A 22828-nucleotide genomic window follows, 5' to 3' on the forward strand; every position below is an offset into this window, starting at 1 on the left:
ACGAAGTCTAATCTTGAAGAAAGCATCCTAACTTTCTTCAAGAATCAAAATGTAGCTAATGATAACATAAAAGCTCAACTTTTCCAAGTGCAAAATAATCATCAAACGTCCATTCAAAGCTTAGAACGTAATGTTACTAAGTTGTTCAAACTTGTCAAGGGAAAAGTTCCGATTGGATCTGAAGTCGCTAAAGATGTTTATTTTGAAAAGGTTAATGTGATTAGAGAAGTGAATAAGGTTGATATTTATGAACCTGGTTTAAGGTATTTATAGGAGTTTGAAATGATAGAAGAGGAGTATGATCAAGAAATTAAGAAGTTAACTGTTGATGAAGAAGATAAGTCAAAAGATGCTAAAGTTCAAGGTCTTGATCGTGATGAGATAATCTTTATGCATGAGCCATTTGATGTAACAACCCGACTTTTTCCGTTTACTATCATTACTTGTCCGTTAATTATTTAACGGTGTTTACTTAGACTTGTGTGTTTAATAGAATTAAATACATGCTTATTAGAGAGATTCTTGAATTAATAGGATATATTAATTTATGAATTTATTTCGGAAGGTGAAATAACTAGAAAACGTTACGATTAAGTTAATCGCCTAGAAAGCTTTCTAGTTTACGAAACTCAGAAAAATGACGAAATAATTATTTTCAATAATTATTAACTTTAAGAAAAATTAATTTAATTTATTATTTATTTAATGAATTAAATCCGGTGATAGACATCTACTGTTAGTAGAGTTTACTTACAACAACAGTTATCACGCAAGTATAAAGGCAGCACCTTTTGAAGCACTGTATGGTAGAAAGTGCAGATCGCCTATATGTTGGACTGAGTTAGGAGATAGTCAGTTAACTGGTCCTGAGATTGTACATGAAACGACTGAGAAGATCACGCAGATACAAGAGAGAATGAAAATAGCGCGAGATCGTGAAAAGAGTTATGCCAATATTAGAAGGAAAGATTTGGAATTTTGGGTTAGAGACAAAGTTATGCTCAAAGTATCACCCTGGAAGGTTGTAGTGCATTTTAGCAAGAGAGGAAAGTTAAGTTCGAGGTATATTGGACCGTTTGAGATAACTGAAAGAATTGGTCCAGTAGCGTATAGACTGAAGCTACCTCAAGAACTCAGTAAGATTCACGATACTTTTCATGTTTCCAATTTGAAGAAATGTTTATCAGATGAAAGTTTGGTAATTCCTTTAGATGAAGTGCAAGTTGATCCTAAGCTTAATTTCATTGAAGAACCTGTTGAGATTATGGATCGTGAGGTTAAGCAACTAAAGCAAAGCAGAATTCTGCTTGTTAAGGTTAGATGGAATGCCCGTAGAGGACCAGAAATCACGTGGGAACCTGAAGATCAGATGAGACTTAAGTATCCGCAACTGTTTTTGAGGAGACGACTGCGGCGGATGAGCACTAAAATTTTGGGATGAAATTTTTCATAAGAGGTGGGTAATGTAACAACCCGACTTTTTCCGTTTAATATCGTTACTTGTCCGTTAAGTATTTAACGGTGTTTACTTAGACTTGTGTGTTTAATAGAATTAAATGCATGCCTATTAGAGAGATTCATGAATTAACAGGATATATTAATTTATGAATTTATTTCGGAAGGTGAAATAACTAGAAAACGTTACGATTAAGTTAATCTCCTAGAAAGCTTTTTAGTTTACGAAACTTAGAAAAATGACGAAATAATTATTTTCAATAATTATTAACTTTAAGAAAAACTAATTTAATTTATTATTTATTTAATGAATTAAATCCGGTGATTTTGTTTCAACGACTAGTTAACGTTCCAGAGACCCGGTACGGTTAACGGCATGCGAAACGGACCATGCGCATTCAATTAAATAAGTAAAACAAGCCCAGGACACCCCTAGGTGGGCCATTCGGCCAAACCCTCCCCCACATACCCCTTATGGACTAAACTTTGGGCTTATATTTAAATAGGGATTAAATTTAGGCCCTAAATCTAACTATAAATAGAAGCTTAATCCCATAAACCCTCCCCTTTATTTTTTTCCCGATTAATTGCTCTGCCCTCCCCCCTTTGTGTCGTCGCCCTTCACCACTACAAAACCACCATCAAAGTTTGGAATTTAACAAAGTCTCGTGCTTTAACGTTGATCCCCTTGTCATTCTCTACACGATTGTGTGAACAATTTGATATTTTAAGGTATAACTTGTAACCTTAATTTTATTAATTCAGTTTTTGTTCAATTACATAGTGTAATCAAGTCTAGTGCTCAATTAATGGTGTCTAGTGTTGTTATTTATCGTTTGATTGCGTAATTAACGTTGTATGAACGAAAAATGAATTTGTTTCTTGTTGATCTGATTTAATTTACATGAGATCTGATCTTGTAATATGTTTAAATAGAAAGATATCGAAATGTTATTAATTTTAGACTCTGATTTTGCGTGATTTCGTTATCGTATGCTTAAGATATGCTTAATTGAAGATTTGACTAGGTTATGTGCATAATTCGAATTTTCTGAGTTGCATGCTTTGTGTTTTAGCTTATATAAAGTGTAATACTGTATTCCTTATAAAAAGTTATGCAATTTGGACTTAATATTTGCGTCAAAAGGTTATGTAATGCTCCCGTTATGTCAAAACGAAGATTTGGTTTTTAAAGTGAGCTAAATCATTTTTTCAATGTTACATAAATATTGCTAGAGTGAACTAGGAGTTGATTGAGACTTTGATCTTCTAGAATATGTTAGTATATATGTTACTTGACATGTTTCATTTGTATGCGAACTTGCGAGAACGAGATTTACCATGAGATATATGCTCATCTAAGTGATGTGTCTAGTTGATGATTAAAAACTGATGAGTCTGTAAAGGTTTGCGAAACTATACAAATTGGCTTAATAAATGTTTCTGATTATTTTGTCAATAATACTTTGAGCTGTTTTGAGATGACTCCAATTGTCCGTTCGTCAAAATCTATTTTCTATATTTTTTGAATAATGTTTAAAAACTGACGCGCGTTCAGAAATTTCTGTAATGAACTATGAATTGACCCTTTCTGATATTGGACTTTTATTTATCGTATGAGGCTTTGGCCAGATTTTTTGGAATCAATTTTAAGTGTATTTAAGATTTGGAGTTGTTCATGATTTAATGATTTATATGCTATGAGCTATGGTTGTATCTTTCTACGACGTACGAATTTCTAAGGCGTGCTTTAAGGTGCAACAGTGCAATATGCTTAATTATGACTCGTAAAATGATACTTGACCTAGATTTAACTTATTGATCATGTTTGCATGACCTACTGAGATGTTTGACTTTAGTTGATCACTTTGATCTAGTTGACTTTTGGTTTGACTTTGGTTGACTTGCTTGGATTAGTTGACTTTTACTTATTCGTTGAGTCAGTCTAAGAACTAGGACTTTGCGTACACTATGGGTTGACATAGTTTGACCTATAAGTGCATACTTAAGATGATTTACTTATTTAGGTTGCGTTGTTCAGTCGAGATTGTTTGACAACTGTACGTTTTGCTAAGAAATTACAAGTGCTTTTGCTAAGGTGAGTCTACAGTCCCTACTACGTTTTACAGGGATGAGATGCATGCTTTTTACAAATATTTTACATATTAGGCACAAGTAACTTAAATGACTATACATATGAGTTCAGATCAAAAATCCCTTAGCTTGATTATATTAGTTACTTTGTAAGCTCGACTTATAGGGACGGTACCATTAGGTTTGACAAACCTCACCTCAACATAACTGGTGCTTATTTTGTTGTTACTCGTACACTTGATCGGTGTAGCGCAATGATAGGGTAAACTAAAGACGTGTGCTCGGCTCACGCAAAGGTTAAAGCTTTATAATCAAGTGCTCATGATAATGTATACTTTTCCTATGATGTTTTCCAATAAAATCTTGTGGCCTAACTTACGAAGTGATTTACTAAACCTGTAGATTCACTCAATGTTTTTCGTTGACGTTTTGCATGTTTCATCTCAGGTACTTAGAGGTAGTGCTTCCGCTTAACTGAAGTTATTATGCTGTTTGCTGCTAGAATTGGACGGCGTCCAGCATATTTATCATTTACATTTCAAGAACAAATATTCGCATTGAAACTATTTTCTTTCGAGATGTTTTGGGTTCATATACTTTAGTCATTTATGTCAAACGTTTTCCAGTTACATTTTCTTTAATAAATGACTTTAGTTTGATAATTAATGCGAATACTTTTCAGAAACGTCTCATATAGAGGGCGTGACCGCTAGCTGTGGGGCCAGGAGTTAATATTCCGTTAGTAGATTCTGACGGGGAATTATATTTGATGAGAAGGAAGAAGAGGTTGATAAGAAAACTGATGAGAATGATGAGGTTACTAGTGAAAAATCTAAAAAATCGGAGTGTGTAAATAAAGATGATTGGTTAGCTGATACTATGAAACAATTGGAAGAAAGAAGAAAAGAAGGTTTTCGCCCTCTTTATTCATTCACAATTGAACCCGTAGATCCGTATGCAGCACCTGAAATTCCTGTTATGCTTGCTGATCCGGGGGAATTCCAAGTCCCTTGCTTAATTCGTGGTCCCGTTCCTATTATAGGATTAGCTGATACTGGTTCTAGTATTAATGTTATTCCGTTCTCCATCTACAATCGTTTAGGACTGCCATCGTTGGAACCTATTCAAGAGAGTGTTTGCTTTGCTAATAGTCGTTTACATAAGCCGTTGGGGATTATTAAAGAAGTGGAAATTATCGTTGGTTATGCTTTCTATAGAATTGATTTTGTGGTCATGGACATAAAAGAAGATCCAATAACTCCTTTAATTCTAGGATCTCCATTTTTAGCTACTACTCGTGCCACCATTAACTATGCCAATAATACTTTAATCATTCGTTATGGTGCCATATTTGAATCTATTCCGTTGGTCCCAAGATCTAGAGTTCCACGAACAAATGTGAAAATAGTTAAAACTGAGAAGGAGGATGATGATGATTTCACCGTTGATAAAATAGTGACCGAGTTCATAAAAGAGCAATATAAGCTTAGTGCCGAAGTAAGAAAGCAAATCCATGAGTTAAATGTTAAATTTGAAATGTCGTTTCGTAGGGGTCTTGACACCACATTAAATTTCTTACAACAAATTAAGATGTTAAATGAGTATGAGAAGAACAAGTGTGGGGAAAATAAGCCTAAGGAGTGATCACGTCGAAAGAATGAGTCGCGCAACCGACTCTATAATCAAAACTACCTATCCATATAAAAACTACCTATCCATATATGTTTATTAGGATTATGTTTTCTATGTGTTTTGTTATTTGTTTACTTATGAATGTAAGAGCAATATAGCTCCTAAGTGTTAAAATGTTTAAGTGATGGAAGTTATTAATAAAATGTTATGTTTGTGTTATATTTTGCATTGTTTAACAAAATCTTGTCAAGTTGTTTATATTCAATTCAATAGAAGTCCACACAGTGTTCCGCAATCATTCAATGATCCTACAATCAAGTAATATCACTCTTTACCTTATTTTCAATTATGTCTTTCATTTATTACTATTTCATTATTATAAATGCAATGAGGACATTGCATAATCTAAGTGTAGGGAGGGAATTGATTACTCACTTAAAAAGATTAAAATATACTATAATTTTCCCGAAAAAGTTGAAAAATGGGTACAAATTAATTTTTCTTTGAGAAGTATAAATTCTTAGTCATACTTATGTCTTTTTACTAACTTAATCTTAAAAATAATAAATAAAACTACTCTCAATTTTGAGATCGGAAGTAAACACCAAAAATTGTGAAACGATTACAAACTTATAGCCACTACCATATGGCATAATAAGCATGGACCACTGAGGTAGCAAAAGAGTCCCAAATAAGGGTCAACTTAGAAAAATTGTCAAATGTGAAGCAAAAACTAAGCATGAAAGCAAAAGGAAATGAAAAGTTAAAAGAGCCCAGTGAAGGTCAAAAGGAGTGATGAGAGCGAGAGAAAAGAGTTCCAATGAGAACCACACACTTATAAAAAGTTTTAGTTAGAAAACAAAAGAGTCCAATGATGATCAAACTGTATAAATCTGACTTAATAAACATTAGGACTACTTGTAATCCTTGGTCTGGTTCAGACTAGTTCTTAAAAAATATAAAAACTAACTTCTTATTAAGAGATATTTTTGACTTTGCATTTTATTTCAACTTTATACACATTTAAAGTAATATTAAGGTTTACTTGAGGACAAGTAAAGGTTTAAGTGTGGAGAATTTGATAACTCCTAAATTATACAGTTTTTCGATTACATTTTAAGGAGTTATCTTACCATTTTAAAGTCATTTTAATCCTAAAACACACTAAAATGGGTAAAAGGGGAAAAGTTAATTCTAATGATTTTATCAAAGTTATGTATCAAACAGGATCAAAAACAATGAAAACTGCAGAAAAGGCTATGAAGTCGTCGGCCTGAATGAAAGGAAGTCGTCGGCTTGGAGTTGAAAATGCCAGAATGTTCCCGAATGGATTGCAGAATGTGATGAACTTGTTGACCAAGCAAAATTCAGTTAAAGCTGCCGATTTCACACTGAAGCCGCCGGCCTAAGTTACACGGTTTCTCAACTTGTTGCCAAGTTCAAGTAAAAATGGAAATGAAATCAAAAAGATTACAGGATCTTTGAAGCCATCGGCATCTCTATGAAGTCGCCGGCTTGGATAGGACGGTTACGCGTTTTGTGCTTACGGATCAAGTTAAACTTACAGTAGGAGTCACAGACCAAGGAAGCCGCTGGCTTCCCACCGTTTCTAAACAGTATAAATAGAGGGCTCCTGCTTCAGTTTTAGATGTACAATACAACTTTTTAATATAGTTTCATTTTTATTTTAAGGTTTTCTTTAAAACCCTTAGATTAGGTTTACTTTTATTGTAATCAAGATTATTCAAGTTTTAATTCCAGTTTCTTCCATCTACCATTTTAAGGTATGATTCTATCCTTATTTTATTGTTTATTTAGTTTTATTTACTTTAATCATTTCTATTCGTCTACCATTATGAACTAAACGTTCATAGTGGTTACGTGGACAAAAACTAAACTTCGTCTGGGAATCAGATGAAGCCGCCGGCTTCACCAGTCGAAGCCCCCGGCTTGACTGGAACAAAGTTGCCGGCTTCGTGCTATAATCCGTACAGTTTCTGGTTCTTTTCCAGATCTGTATGTTCGAGTTTCTGTAATGATGTTTGAACTGTTTTGAATCTGTTATGCTTTAATATACTTATGTGTCATGTTTAATGATTAGATAACATGATTTTAGGGTTGATTAATACTTAATCCGATTATCTATTATACGATTCATGCTACTTATTTAGATCTAATCCATCACACTTGTTAAATTGAATTGCATGAAACAAGGTTAAACAACATAATAGTGATAAACTTGTTTGATTTGAAATAGGCTTATATAATAGACTTTGATATTGTTAGGCTTAATTGAAGATCCTTTATTTGGGTTTTTTTAATTAATGATTGCATGAAAACTTAGTAGTAATTGACTTTCAGCTAGTAACTTGAGTTGATCTACTTGGTGTTTAATAGCTTATGAATTAAGATGTTAGTTATGCACATCACATACCAAGCATATGCTTTAAGCCCTACTTATTAAATGATATGCAATGCCTGTCTTAACCTGTTTAGGGATAATAATTGGTTTATGATTATTATTTTGCCATGTCTTAATATAAGTTATGAATCTTGCCTAATATGATTCCCATACAAGTTAATTGTCCATGTAGCTGCTTTTACTTATAATTGTTTATTTTAATTATTTATTTCTTGTATTTATTATTTCGTTATTCAATTCATTAAAGTATTTTCAATTGTCTCTTTCCTAAGAGATAATACTCAAAATCTAAACAACAACCATATACATACATATATATATATATATAATTCTTTAATAAGAGTTAGACTAAAGAATAAAAACAACTTATAACACATCTACGCTCTCTTGGGACGATAACCTAAATACTACATCTGACCGGGTCTTGTTGCTCGTTAGGGTGTTAAAAGTAAAATAAAGGTTTTATAAATTTAAAAGTTGAAATAAAAGATTAAGCACTACTGCACACATTTTTGACACATCAATATTTGACTTTTTCAGCATATCATCGTCTTTTTGATATATTGATTTTGAACTACATCATGAATGGATTTTCCATCCTGTTTTGTTGTACTCATGCTTGAACTCACGTTTCTTTGTTATGCGCTCAGATCACTCGAAGCTGTTCTCCCTAAATTGCTTAAATGGTCCGCAATAAAGAATCATACTTTTCGACTTTAAGAGAGAAGGGACATTTACTTCAACATAAACTAATTTTATGTATTTTCGGGGTTTAGTTTCGATTATTAAGTCTTAGGCCCATGACAATGTGGTATGCACCAGCTAAACAGATAATCCTCAACTCCTTAAATGATCTTTTGAACATCCCAATCATAGCTGTTAGGCTAAATTGGTGTAGCAACGTTTGAATATTGCTTGGGGACATCAAACACCAACCTTTTCTAATGATTATCAATTATGATAGGGGATACCCTCAACCGACTGTTGAGTTCCTCAACAATTATCATTTAATACAGATTCGGAGATAATTAGGTGACTACCTTCAAACGCTACAGATCTTCCATGACTTCTTATTCTTAGATGATAGTTATTCTTAGTATGATTGTCTAATGCCAAGAATTCGTAAGTCACGTCTATCAGTACATCACACAACAGATAAACATAAACGTTCAAATCAGTCCTTACTAATCAATTATCAATTCTCAGTACAATAATTTCTTCATCTCCAACACATTAATCAAGACAAGCTCATTTTCAGAATTTTCAACTTTTTAGGGTTTTCTGATGAGGCATTTACAATTTTTAGGTATTTTCTGTTGAAACTTATACTCCCCCTAAAATACTAAAACATAAATTTTTTTTATCTTTTAGCATTTTAAACAAAAGAAACAGAAAATAGCTTCAGACTAGCATGCAAACATGAAAGAAATCATGCAGAGATGTGCAGACAGCAAACATAAGACATTTGAATACTACAAGATCAAACTTATCGTCATTTGAATACCAGATGCCAAGATTTGGAGAGTGTAAGAGATAACATAAAATCTGTTTGGCAGTTGTCAGATGAACTGTATTTGGATTAACTTGGTAACGAGCACAAGGACATGTTGCGAACATTATATCCGGCCTAGATGCAGTAAGATACATGAGTGATCCGATGATTGCTCGATAGTATGTTGGATCAACAGGCTCCCCTTCACAATCTAGTGAAATCCCGTGATTTACAGCTAGCGGGGTTGAAACTGGACGTTCTTGAGTCATATCGAAACGTTCGAGTATATCATTCACATATTTTGCTTGGTGAAGAAAAATTCCGTTGTCTGTTTGTTCGACTTGCAAACCAAGAAAATAATGTAAGAGACCCAATTTGCTCATTTCGAATTCATCCTTCATAATCTGCTCAAATTTGTCAACGAGTTCCTACTTGGTAGAACTGAAAATGATGTCTTCGACATAAATCTGGACCAAGATAATATCATCATCTTGTACTTTCGTGAACAGAGTACAGTCTACCGTGCCCATTTGATATCCTTTTTCGATCAGATAACTTGACAGATGTCTGTACCAAGCTCTAGGGGCTTGATGTAATCCATAAAGGGCTCGTCGTAATTGGTAAAGTTTGTCAGGATGAAGATGATCTTCAAAACCCGGTGGTTTATTGACATATACTCTTTCATTAAGCTTGTCATAAAGAAAAGCACTCTTGACATCCATTTGATACACTTTAAACTTCATAAAGGATACAAATGCCAAGAATATACAGATAGCTTCCAATCTGGCTACAGGAGCAAAATCTTCATCGTAGTCGAATTCAGGATCTTGCTAATAACCTTTAGCTACCGGTCTAGCTTTGTTACGAATAACATTGCCATCTTCGTCATACTTGTACTTCCAAACCCATTTGAGATCAACAACTTTCGCTCCATTCAGTTTAGTTACTAACTTCCAAAAAACCAAATGATGAAATTGTTGAATCTCTTCTTGCATGACCATAACCCAGTCAACATGCTTCAAAGCTTCTTTTGTTGTCTTCGGCTCAATTCTGGAAATATGACATGAATACTCAAAGAAAGCAGCAACAGCCGTCATATGAGTATTAACTTGACCATCAAATTGAACTTGTCATCTCGTTCTAACACATGCATTAGCATCACCAATATTATTTTCTCTAGGATGAGCATCTGTGGTTCGGGGAACTAGTTGTGCAGGAACACGTATCTCATGATGCAGATTCGTGGTATCTCCAAAATCTTCAGGATTTTTAGAACTTTCACTTGAAATATCAGATCCACAAGTATCATACACTGGATCAACGTCTTGATCATATTATTGTACTGGCTTAGTGACAGATGGTGATGGAGTTGGAGTTTGAGTAGGTGCGGACACTTATGGTGTATTATGTAAATCAAACAGCATTTGTAACTATACTTCATTCTCCATATGATTTGGAGCAAGATCAAATGAATCAATCAGCTCATCATAGTTATAAATTCAAGGATGACTCTTAGGAGCACTTTTCGGTTGATTTCTTGGGACATCAACATCAGACCATTCTTCCACACATCTTGTTTCATTGTTGAAAACTCGCTTGTTAGGACAACTATACCCAAGAAATACTCCAGTAACAACTTTAGCATTGAACTTACTTCCTGGTTTTCTCTTCAAGATGGTATACGGTGCACCAAATGGTTCTAGATGTTTTAAAGTAGGTTTTCTCCCATTCAGTAACTCGTAGCAAGTTTTACCAGTCGCTTAACAGTCAGAACTCGATTCATAGTGTAACATTGCATTTGCAACGGCTTCGCCCCAAAATGAACAGTTAACGATGAGTCAGCTAGCATAGTTCTAGTGGTCTCAATTAATACTTTATTTTTTCTTTCAGCAACACCATTCATCTGAGGAGTGTATGGAAAACTGAATTGCATATTAATGCCTTTTCAATATAGAAACCTGCAAGGTACTGGTTCTTGAATTCAGTGTCGTGGTCGCATCGTATCTTTCTCACTTTGAGAATAAAACCCATTTCTAATCAATTGTTTAGCACCTTCAAATTCTCAAAAGTATCAGACTTTTCTTTTAAGAACATTACCTAAGAGAATCTTGAATAATCATCAGTTAAAACCAGACAGTACTTACTTCCATTAATGCTTTCAAAACGTATTGGACCGAAAAGATCCATGTGTATTCAAGTGGAGTCGAGATTGGATTGTACTTAATCAGCTTATGAGCTTTCTTTCGCTGTTTACCCTTCTTACACGGAACACATGTTCCTGGAATCTGAAAAGATCGAAGATCAACACCTTCTACAAGATTGTTGTGAATAAGGTGATTCATTTTTTGAAAACTCAAATGACTCATGCATTTGTGCCAAGTGATAGACTCTTGTTCAGTTGCTTTAAAAACAAAAGCTTGATGATACTCAGCAGTTGAAGTAGCAATGTTCATATCCAACATATAAAGATCAGCTTGTCTTGGAGCCTTCATCAAAATCATTTCTGGTGGAATCACAAATTCTGGTTTTAAGATGTAGCTATATTCATCATCAAATGCTACTTTGAAAGATTTTTCATAGATTTGCGAAACCGATAACAAATTATTTGCAAGCTCTTGACAATAGTTCACTTTGCCGAAACTAACTTTCTCATTCGTTAGCAACCCTTGAGCAGAAATGTGACCACCTTTATCTCCAGCAAAAGTAACATAACCTCCTTTAATTGGGTGTACCTGTGAAAGCCGAGATAGTTGTCCTGTCATATGCCTCGAAGCGCCGCTATCCACTATCCAGGTGTTATTTTCAGGTACCCTGGTTCCCTGCATATCACATTAAAAGAATTAATTGATAATGGGAACCCACTCCCAAATGGCAGTAGGTTATCCATTAACACGCATAGCTTGAAATTCCATCCATTTCCCATTTGAGTCAGGAGGAATCTCATCATTAGAGATCACAAACATAGAAAGTTTGGTAGGAGCAATATTGCTCTTTTGTTGTTTTACGCTATGCTCTTCTTCTGAGCGTTTAACTCGTGGTTTGTTTCGGGAAAAGTATTTTCGACGACTTGCTTTTTCAGAAGGTGAACGTGCCTTTGGTTCAAAGGCTCTACCTTGATTACTCGACTCAGCAACTTTTACCTCAGTATCCTTTTTAGGAACTTTACATTTCACATGAGAAATTGACCTGTTGAAATTCTTTCTTTTTGAATCTCCATAGACAACATTTTTCGTATGTCTTCTAGCACGAATTTCATCATTTATAGGCGAACATGTCCTATGAGCATAAGATGATCGAATTTCATCATGCGTCAGGTCAATCTTCTGTCTAGGTGATCGATACCTTCTTGGACAATTTGCAGCAATGTGTCCAAACAAAGCACATCTAAAACATTGACGAAATTCTCTATGACCTCTAAATTAATTCATATTATTAGAGCTTGAAGAAGAGGGGCCTTGTGTTCTTAGAAACTTTAACGACCCGTCAAAGTACACTTGACGACCATCGTTATCTTGGTCTCACAGCTTGATCATAACTCTATATGAATTTAATAAATAACCTTGCATTCTTTATTTAAAAATGATTCCTATAAAGGAAACCTATCAAAATATGTAAGTTTAGAAAAACCATACATTATTACTTAACTAAAAGTTGACAAAAACAAAGTCAACAGCATCCACTATTAAATGTATCAAAATAGAATGCAAATTATTGTTTAACAAAAGCTGCCATCAAAAATATGCAGACTCTCTAAGCACAGCGGAAGCAATCAATCATGAACCTGAGAATAAAACATGCGAGTAACTGTCAACAAAAATGTTGAGTGAATTATAGGTTTAATATTGCAAACAATATTTAATTTAAACAACAAAAATTTATGTTTGAAAACGTAAAAACTCCTTTTTGGACCACCAAATTATATGCTAGAAAACATATAATAACATTATTCCATTTACCGTGAGCCACCTGGTAACCACTTAACCATTTATTTACCCTTGCCAAACACAATAAATAATATACACCGAACAAGTGTATCTACAACAAAATACGAAGTACTAAACATTCCGATTATAAATTGCTAGCGTGACTAGCTCGAAATGGGGTTGTCAAACCTGATAGATCTATCCATAGGATTCGCGTTCACTAGTAAAAACCAGTGATTACAGTTACCAGACTAGGGAATATTTTTGTTCAACTCACAATGAATAATTTAAACCAACTTCCACTTGTGTCCAAAATATAAAATAAATTGCATGTATTCTCATCCCAAAAGATTTAAAATAGAAAATTGGACTATAACTCACCTTAATAGCAAACGAAGTAACCACACAAATATGCGAACATCAAATGAAGTAAAGTGATCAGGAATGATCACAACGCCGACCTATAAATAAAGCAGGTCGATATAAATAACTAACTTAGGTCAAGTCTTAGTATGATAGCTATTGTACATGTTGTAAGTAGTCATAGAACAATACTCACCATGCATCGGTTTGATCGGAACAGCTTACGGACACACACTTTCTATTTTTAGAAAGTTTCTATTTTTAGCAGGTTTCCATTTTTGGAAAGTTTCTATTTTTGGAAAGTTTCCAAATTTAGAAAGTTGCTATTTTAGGAAAGTTTATAAGTTAGGAAAGTTTCCTTAATTAGAAGGTCAACAAAAGTCAACTGAAAGTCAAAGTCAACTGAAAGTTAACTCAAAAGTCAACCTTGGTCAAACATGGTCAATGTAAATTTTAAAAGTGTAAGTTATAATAATAATATAAGTTATAACGTTTATTAAAGTTAAATATGTCTAATTATGTCATAACATAAGTTTAATTAAATTAAAATGAATTATTACAGTTAATATAAGTGTAAATCATATAATTAATATAACATAAGTATTTAATTAATTAATTAAATATTAGTCATAATATAAGTATTATTAATTAATAATAAATTTTAAATTATATCATAAGTATTATTAATTAATAATGAATTATTAATCATATCATAAGTTTCTAATTATAATCATTAAATCATAAGTATTTAATAATTAAATTATAATTAAATAATAATTAAGCCTTATAATAATTAAATAATTAATTAATCCTTATTATAAGTCTTATTATAATAATCTCATAATATAAGTTTAATACTTATCATAAGTATTTTCCATTAATAATGAAAGTATTATTAATCACAAGTTTAATTAAAATGTTAATTAAATCATAAGTATTAATTAAATGATATAATAAATATATATCATAAGTCTTAAATAATAATAATAATTACTTTTTATATCATAAGTAATTAAATGATAATGAAATCCATTATTTATATCATAAGTTTAATAATAAATCCCAAGTTTTAAATCAAAAGTTCATCGGATCGTATCCTGAGCCCCGGGTGTCGGTTTTCGGCGAGCCTTACATATATCTCCGCCTAAGCAAACCACCCGACACTTTGGTACACTCAAGAACACACCATGAACAGCCCACAAGTCGTGATATACAGCCAATACACTACTTGGAACTTCAAATCAATCAAAAACGTGTTTTAGACGTAACGGGTGATTCGTGGCTCGGATTGAGATGACCCGAACATGAAAGTTCGCCCCAACATCAGTCCTAACACACTAACACATCCTAAAGTTACCAAATATGGTCACAAAGTCGGACCAAACCTGGTTCATACCAATATCACATTTCAATCTTAACAAAATACCACTTTGATCATAATTAGGGTTCCGGGAATCGAAATGACATGAATCCGGAGTCTAAAATTAATGTCTTGATGAGAGGAACTCATATAGATACTTTATTATAACTTTTATAACAGTCACAATAACAGAAAGACACGAATTAGCTGCTGTCCCAATTATATCAAACCGAAAACATATGTATTCGAGTAATTCTACGCATACCAACATCATCACAACAACTAATAGTCATCATCATACTATTAAAATAGACATCAAATACAGTAAAATAAAGAAAAATCAAAAGTTCTAGGGTTAGGGTTTATACCCTAATCAAGAATTGATTAATATAGGCGTGTAGAGCTCGAAGAGATGAACGCGATGATGATTAAAGCTTCTTGATCCATGTAATATTTTGTGAGATGATGATGATGATGATGCTAGTGATGGGTGATGGCCAAAAGAAGAAAAAGGAGGAGAGAAAATAATTTGGTTTAGGTTAAAATGAAAGTGAAATGAGGAGTTTATGGATTAAGATCACAAGAATGAGAGTTTGACAACTTTCCCCCCTCCCCTTGACAATTTCGGCCAAAAACTGAATGGGGTGGGCCCCATAGTGGCCCAATTTGATAAATAACAAAATCCTAGTGGCCCGAACGCCCGAACGAAACCCGAAACGCGAAAATGCCGCTACGCGATTGATTTTTCGGAAAGATAATAAATACGCGACGAATAAAATATATAAACAGTATATTTAATCATATGACATCAAAATATCATATTTAAAATAATTAGAACTTAAAAATCCCAAAAGTTCGACCGTTGGTTTGAAAACCGAAAAGATTCGCCGGATAGAAATCCGCGACACGTAGAAACGTACAATTAAAGATATGAATACAAATATTCATATAACACATAATAATTAATATATTATTACAAAAATAATAATATAGGTCATAGAAATGACGTGGCACGAATAATAATTAACGGTCGTTAAATAATTAACGGCAAAAGATAACGAAAAAAGTAGGGTCGTTACAGTACCTTCCCGTTACGGAAATTTCGTCCCGAAATTTAAGCAGGTGCAGGGGTTTCCTCGGCATCTGGGAACAAATGTGGTTACTTCTGCTTCATCTGATCTTCACGCTCCCAAGTGAACTCGGGACCGTTCCTGGCGTTCTATATAACCCGGACAATAGGAATTCTACTCTGCTTCAGAGTCTTAACCTCTCGGTCCATAATTTTAACAGGTTCCTCAATAAAATGAAGTTGCTTATCAACATGAAGTTCCTCCAGAGGAATAGTCTTATCGGCTTCGGCCAAACACTTCTTTAAGTTCGATACATGAAAAAAAAACGTTATGAACAGCACTGAGTTCTTGTGGCAATTTCAAACGATAAGCCGGTCCAACTCTCTCAATAATCTCAAATGGTCCAACAAAACGAGGACTCAACTTTCCCCTTTTACCAAAACGTATCACGCCCTTCCAAGGTGGTACCTTCAACATTACATGATCACCAACCTGAAATTCAATATCGTTCCTTCTCTTATTGGCATAGCTCTTTTGCCTACTTCTGGCGGTTCTCAAACTTTCCTTAATCTGTACGATCTTCTCGGTAGTCTCATGAATAATTCCTGGACCTATGAGTTGAGCATCCCCAACCTCATTCCAGTAGACAGGAGACCTACACTTTTCACCATACAGCGCTTCAAAAGGTGCGACTTAATACTTGTATGATAGCGGTTATTATAAGAAAATTCAGCCAGTGGCAAGTACTTATCCCAACCACTACCAAAATCAATGATGCATGCTCGTAACATGTCTTCCAATGTTTGAATGGTCCTTTCACTCTGACCATCTGACTGTGGATGATAAGCAGTGTTCATATCTAACTTAGTTCCCAAAGCTTCCTGTAAGGGTTGCCAAAACCTCGATATAAATTAACTGTCTCGGTCTGAAATAATAGATACAGGAACACCATGCCTTGAAATAATCCCCTTCAAATACAAACGAGTAAGCTTCTCTATTGAATCCGTTTCCTTAATCGGTAAGAAATGAGCTGATTTTGTGAGTCGGTCAACAATCACCCAAATGGTATCATAACCACCCACAACTCTCGGTAACTTCGTAATAAAATCCGTTGTAATACCTTCCCACTTCCACTCGGGAATCTCAGGTTGCACCAAAAGTCCAGACGGTTTCTGATGTTCAGCTTTAACCTTAGCACATGTCAAATACTTAGCCACATACATAACCACATCAGCTTTAAAATTAGGCCACCAATACAGCTCCTTAAGATAATGATACGTCTTTCCTGAACCAGGATGAATAGAGTACCTAGATTTATGAGCCTCATCTAAAATAAGTTGTCCCAGATCACCAAACTTCGGAACCCAAAGGCGTCCCGTAAAATACCGAGTACCATCGGTTCGTACCTCTAACTGTTTACTCAAGTCTCGGACCTTCCCGTTACAAAATTCTCCTCCTTCAAGGCTTCTTGTTGTGCCTCAAGAATCTGCCTTGTGAGGTTTGTTCGAATTGTCATATTCAAGGCCCTAAACCTGCGAGGTTCAGCCCCTTTCTTTACGACTTAACGCATCAGCCACAACATTGGCCTTTCCCGGATGATATAAAAGTTCACAATCATAATCATTCAACATCTCAATCCATCTTCGTTGCCTCATATTCAACTGTTTCTTATCAAGGATATGTTGAAGACTTTTATGATCGGTGTACACAGTACTTTTGACCCCATATAAGTAATGTCTCCAATCCTTGAGTACGAACACGACAGCTCCCAATTCTACATCATGGGTTGTATAATCCTGTTCATAAATCTTCAACTGACGTGACGCATAAACAATGACTTTCTTTAATTGCATCAAAACACAACCAAAGTCTTGACACGAAGCATCACAATAGATAACAAGATCATCACTACCCTCAAGTAGTGATAATATCGGTGCAGAAGTTAAATTCTTCTTCAGAGTCTGGAAAGCAGACTCTTGTTCACTCTTCCACTCATACTTCTTCCCCTTATGCGTTAAAGCAGTCAGAGGTTTCGCTACTCGTGAAAACTCTTGAGTGAACCTTCTAAAATAGCCTGCCAAACCTAGGAATGGACGAATATGAGTAGGAGTTTTCGGAATTTCTCACTTCTCAATTTCCTCAATCTTGGCAGGATCAACTTGAATTCCCTGGTTACTAACAATATGTCCAAGGAATTGAACTTCTCTCAACCAGAAAGCACACTTAGAGAACTTAGCGTACAACTCTTCTTTCCTCAACAGATCAAGCACTAACTTCAAATGTTCTTCGTGCCCTTCATCACTCTTGGAATAAATAAGGATGTCGTCGATGAAAACAATAACGAATTTGTCCAGATAGAGTTTGCACACACGGTTCATGAGGTTCATGAACACAGCAGGTGCATTTGTTAATCCGAACGGCATAACAAGAAATTCAAAGTGACCATAACGGGTACAGAAAGCGGTTTTCGGAATATCAGTTTCTTTAGCGCGTAATTGGTGATAACCGGAACGAAGATCAATCTTAGAATAAACGGACGAACCTTGAAGTTGATCGTACAGATCATCAATTCTCGGAGGAGGATAACGGTTCTTAATCGTAAGCTTGTTCAATTCACGATAATCAATACACCATCAGAACGATCCACTCTTCTTCTTAACAAACAAAACAGAAGCTCCCCGAGGGGACGAACTGGGATGAATGAAATATAGTTGCAACAATGAAGGAAGAAATATGTGGAGTGGTCACATAAGTGGCATATATATTTAAGGCAATTCTCTCAAAGGAGATAACGAGGATCATGGATTTCAAAGTAAATTTTTATTACATTTCCGAAAGGAAGACGTACGAAAGGTGTGATATTTCAACGAGAGTGAACTCCCTTGCTCAATGAGCGAGAAAATCTAGGATTCATCCATATTCTTAAATTTATGTGCAGATGAAAAGAGCGCGAATCATGGGTTATAAAGAATGGCCGACTCCAGGTGGGATGAATCTCCAAAAATAATTTTGTGCACCTCAAAGTATTGAATCCTAGGATTGATGTTTACGAGGGTGTTGCGGTTGACAGCGAATATTGAGAGTAGAAACTCCTTAAACGGTCTAGCATAATATATATCCATGATACCCACTATAATAACAGTTGGGGTAGAAACCCACCTAGCGCCTTTTCTACAATAGGGTGACCACCGAGCGTATCCCAAAAAAATTGATTTATCGGTCCGTGTTTCGGCCATGTCCAACCATAAGAGGGAAAATTTTATGAGCGCAAAGACTTTCCAATAAATTTTATAAAACCAGCATCCAAAGTGGCGTAAGAGTTTCTATCAATGAACTTAATGGTAAATTTCATCCTTAAACCGAGGATGAGAAGAACTGTGATCCAGACACTCTGTAGGGTAATGCGAAAAGTTGATAAAATTAATCAAAGGAGTTTTGAAAAAGCTTTAAACGTTTGATGTGACAACATAAACGGAACGAAGTTCTTAGTAAATTTAGAAGTATGTACAACGTGTACCATTTTATATAAAACAAATTGACTTAGTCAAAACAGCTCAATAAATGAGTGGTCTTAAAATAATTTTGTAGGTATAATTTAGTATATACTTGCCAAAATAGGTAAGGGTAAATTTATTCATTTGAATCCATATATACATATATGATTTTTATAAATTGTATACATGACAAAATATTTCATTATATCTATTCACCCATAAATCCCGTGAGAATCGCCTAATTAAACAAATGTGTAAAACTCCTGATGATAAATAGAGTATCTGTATTTCAGAGGTTACAAGTTGAAGTAAGATCGTGAAAGATCGAATAGATGACCTGAATCGTCGTGTGACATTTGACCAACAAATGTTACGAGGTCATGAAAACCAATGAGTTAAATGTTGTTTTGACTATTATCAGGACGTAAGTCCTTGGCCAAAACTGTTCCCGAGCGAAGCTGTTGCTAACAAGCGAGTTATGAAGGATAGAGCATGAGATACATAATTTGGTTAAAACGAGCTTATCGTATATCAACAAATAAGATAATGAATATTTTCCATGCCCATGTAATACATCGGAATTTCTGAATAAGTAATGTAAAAATTTTCTTTGACTCGCTTTCTATTCCTCATGTCACAATATTGGGACTTCTTTATGAATTAACGTAATATAATTACGTTGGCCTGACGCTATTATATTTCACTAATTCATAGTTCCATTCCAATAGCACTACATGAGGTCAGGACACGCGATCAACCTCAAATTTCCACACAATTTCCCTAAAATGATTTCTTAAACAATGTGCTAAGGATAGCACAAGAGTCAAAATATCCAAAAGTAATGAATAGGAATAACGATGACATAAAAATGTCTTCGAAGTACCAAGAATCTCTAAAAGTCAAGAATGACATTTTCCGGTTCAAAAACCAAAGCACATAGGCACAACGACACCACATAATATAACAAGAATGTTATATACATAAACATAATAGCTGACATTGAAATGCCGAGCATTTAGAAGTCAAGAATGACATCTCGCGTAATATAACTCAAGCGTTATATACATAATTATAATAGATGATATAGAAATGTCGAGAATTTCAGAAGTCAAGAATGACATCCCTCGGTTTCACTACCCGAGGTGTTCTTATAAGGATAAGTTCGCATGAGTCGAAGAATACGTTTAAATCGGAATGAGAGTTCCTCCCAGATTCAGAACATAACAGATATGTATGTATGATAACAATATACATACCAATATGATACCAATAATCACATATAATAATATATAATAGGTCGGGCTGTAGACTAGACTCACTAATGCACCCTATTGACTCGGGTAACGACATCAATGCAGCCTAATTCCCTACAACCAGAGCTCTGATACCAACTTTAACGACCCGTCAAAGTACACTTGACGACCATCGTTATCTTGGTCCCACAGCTTGATCATAACTCTATATGAATTTAATAAATAACCTTGCATTCTTTATTTAAAAATGATTCCTATAAAGGAAACCTATCAAAATATGTAAGTTTAGAAAAACCATACATTATTACTTAACTAAAAGTTGACCAAAACAAAGTCAACATCATCCACTATTAAATGTATCAAAATAGAATGCAAATTATTGTTTAACAAAAGCTGCCATCAAAAATATGCAGACTCTCTAAGCACATCGGAATCAATCAATCATGAACCTGAGAATAAAACATGCGAGTAACTGTCAACAAAAATGTTGAGTGAATTATAGGTTTAATATTGCAAACAATATTTAATTTAAACAACAAAAATTTATGTTTGAAAACATAAAAACTCCTTTTTGGACCACCAAATTATATGCTAGAAAACATATAATAACATTATTCCATTCACCGTGAGCCACCTGGTAACCACTTAACCATTTATTTACCCTTTCCAAACACAATAAATAATATACACCGAACAAGTGTATCTACAACAAAATACGAAGTACTAAACATTCCGATTATAAATTGCTAGCGCGACTAGCTCGAAATGGGGTTGTCAAACCCGATAGATCTATCCATAGGATTCGCGTTCACTAGTAAAAACCAGTAATTACAGTTACCAGACTAGGGAATATTTTTGTTCAACTCACAATGAATAATTTAAACCAACTTCCACTTGTGTCCAAAATATAAAATAAATTGCATGTATTCTCATCCCAAAAGATTTAAAATAGAAAATGGGACTATAACTCACCTTAATAGCAAACGAAGTAACCACACAAATATGCGAACAGCAAATGAAGTAAAGTGATCAGGAATGATCACAACGCCGACCTATAAATAAAGCAGGTCGATATAAATAACTAACTTAGGTCAAGTCTTAGTATGATAGCTATTGTACATGTTGCAAGTAGTCATAGAACAATACTCACTATGCATCGGTTTGATCAGAACAGCTTATGGACACACACTTTCTATTTTTAGAAAGTTTCTATTTTTAGCAGGTTTCCATTTTTGGAAAGTTTCTATTTTTGGAAAGTTTCTATTTTTGGAAAGTTTCTATTTTTGGAAAGTTTCCAAATTTAGAAAGTTGCTATTTTAGGAAAGTTTATAAGTTAGGAAAGTTTCCTTAATTACAAAGTCAACAAAAGTCAACTGAAAGTCAAAGTCAACCGAAAGTCAACTCAAAAGTCAACCTTGGTCAAACATGGTCAATGTAAATTTTAAAAGTGTAAGTTATAATAATAATATAAGTTATAACGTTTATTAAAGTTAAATATGTCTAATTATGTCATAACATAAGTTTAATTAAATTAAAATGAATTATTACAGTTAATATAAGTTTAAATCATATAATTAATATAACATAATTATTTAATTAATTAATTAAATATTAATCATAATATAAGTATTATTAATTAATAATAAATTTTAAATTATATCATAAGTATTATTAATTAATAATGAATTATTAATCATATCATAAGTTTCTAATTATAATCATTAAATCATAAGTATTTAATAATTAAATTATAATTAAATAATAACTAAGCCTTATAATAATTAAATAATTAATTAATCCTTATTATAAGTCTTATTATAATAATCTCATAATATAAGTTTAATACTTGTCATAAGTATTTTCCATTAATAATGAAAGTATTATTAATCACAAGTTTAATTAAAATGTTAATTAAATCATAAGTATTAATTAAATGATATAATAAATATATATCATAAGTCTTAAATAATAATAATAATTACTTTTTATATCATAAGTAATTAAATGATAATGAAATCCATTATTTATATCATAAGTTTAATAATAAATCCCAAGTTTTAAATCAAAAGTTCATCGGGTCGTATCTTGAGCCCCGGGTGTCGATTTTCGGCGAGCCTTACATATATCTCCGCCTAAGCAAACCACCCTACACTTTGGTACACCCAATAACACACCATGAACAGCCCACAAGTCGTGATATACAGCCAATACACTACTTGGAACTTCAATTCAATCAAAAATGTGTTTTAGACGTAACGGGTGATTCGTGG

This window comes from Rutidosis leptorrhynchoides, chromosome 1, assembly GCF_046630445.1.
Source record: "Rutidosis leptorrhynchoides isolate AG116_Rl617_1_P2 chromosome 1, CSIRO_AGI_Rlap_v1, whole genome shotgun sequence".
Classification (NCBI taxonomy): domain Eukaryota; kingdom Viridiplantae; phylum Streptophyta; class Magnoliopsida; order Asterales; family Asteraceae; genus Rutidosis; species Rutidosis leptorrhynchoides.